Source organism: Penaeus chinensis, chromosome 24 (assembly GCF_019202785.1).
Source record: "Penaeus chinensis breed Huanghai No. 1 chromosome 24, ASM1920278v2, whole genome shotgun sequence".
In the NCBI taxonomy this organism is placed as follows: Eukaryota; Metazoa; Arthropoda; class Malacostraca; order Decapoda; family Penaeidae; genus Penaeus; species Penaeus chinensis.
Window position 1 is genome coordinate 8,017,115 of NC_061842.1, and position 1,994 is coordinate 8,019,108.

Here is a 1,994-nt window from a genome sequence, read left to right on the forward strand (position 1 = left end):
AAGGGTGCGCCGGAGGGGGAGGGGAGGGAGGGGGAGGAGAGGAGGAGAGCGAGAGGGGAAGGAAGGGGAGGAGAGGGGAGAGGGAAGGAAGGGGATCGAGAGGGGGAGGGGAAGGAAGAATGGGAGGAGAGGGGAGAGGGAGGGAAGGGGATAGAGAGGGGGAGGGGAAGGAAGGGGATGGAGAGGGGGGGGGGAAGGAAGGGAGGGAGAAGGGAGGGGGAGGGAGGACATAATTCAAGGCAGCGTCTTCCGCACGCAACCAAAAATGGAAAACGGGAAAAATGAGTGAGTCGAGCTACCCCCTTAAAGGATTGGTGGTGAATTTACATAAAGCTATTGAGTAGTGTGTTTTACATGGCCGGAAGCGATTCGCGTGAAAGAAGGGATCCAACATTTTTTGCGATTTAAATGTTAATTGAGACAAAAGTTTAGAAGAGGTATTTGGACTTTTTTCCCTTCCTTCGGATACCGAGCGTTCGTCTTATTAGGAAAGATTAGGGTGTTTTTCGGGGCGACGGGACGTGTGGATCTTAGATTGTTGGCAATTGGGATTTGATGAGCGCCGCGGACGCCTTCCAGCGCCTTTCGCTAAGGGAACGGCGGCCGGAATCGATACTCAATCACAATTCCGAATATGGCCGGACGCGCAGGCTGTCCGGATGCCGCCGAGAAGCTCGCCGCTCACGGAAAGGTGTACACATGGGGGGGGGGGGGGGGGGGAGGAGGAAGGGAGAAGAAGACGTGCGGGAGGGAGGGAGAAGGAGGAGAAAGGGAGGGAGGGCATAAGGAGGGAGAGGGAGATGTGAGTGAGAGAGGGGGAGACATGAGGGAAGGAGAGGAAGGAGGGAGGAGGAGAGAGGGAGGCGTAGAAATGAGGGAGGGAGCGAGAGAGAGACATGTGGGAAGAAGAGGGAGGAGGGAGGGAGAGGGAGAAATGAGGGAGGGACGGGAGGGGCGCGAGGGCGAGGCGAAGAGGGGATTCCTGACGAGAGAGGCAAGGGGATCCTGACGGGGGCGGCGAAGGAGGGGGCTGTGTGAGCGGATTTAAAGGCGGGAAGAAGGCAATGAATGGCGGGCGAAGAAACTCAAATGAGCTGTGAACTATGAGGAAAATATCGCGAGGAAGGAGAGCGGAGGGTCGTCAGGAGCGGGAATGAGGAGGAGGGGAAGATGGGCGAGATTAGGAGGGCGAGGGAGGGGGCGAAGGGGGAGGGGCGAGAGAGAGGGGAAGGGGCGCCGTGATCGGAGGGCGCGAGCTCCCCCTCGGCGGATATAACAACATCCTGACGCAACAAAGTGCTCGTCGCGGGTTCCCGGAACGCTGCGATTTCTCGTGGAAGCGTTGATGAACGGCGCCCCGCCCTCGCAGCATTAGCCAAATTAGCCTCAGACGGAGGACGTAGGCCTCCGTCCTCGCCTAGGCCTCCCCGCCTTCACTCCCTCCTCACTTCGGCCTCCTTCCCGCTCCCTTGTCACTGGATATATATATATATATATATATTATATATATATATATATAAAAATATTTTGTATGTATGTATGTATATATGATATATATGCATATATATACTATATATATATATATATAATATATATATATAATGTATGTATGTATGATGTATATATATGATAAATATGCATATATATATAATATATAATATATATATATATGTATGTATGTATGTATGTATATATGATTATATGCAATATATAATATATATATATATATATATATATATATGCATATATATCATATACACATACACATACACAAAACACACACACACAACACACACACACACACACACACACACACACACACACACACTCCCCACACACACACACAACACACACACACATACACCCTACACACACAACATACCACACCCCACACATGTATATATGTATATAAAATAAAATTTATACATATATATATACATACATATATATATATATACATATATATATACATACACATACACATACACATACAA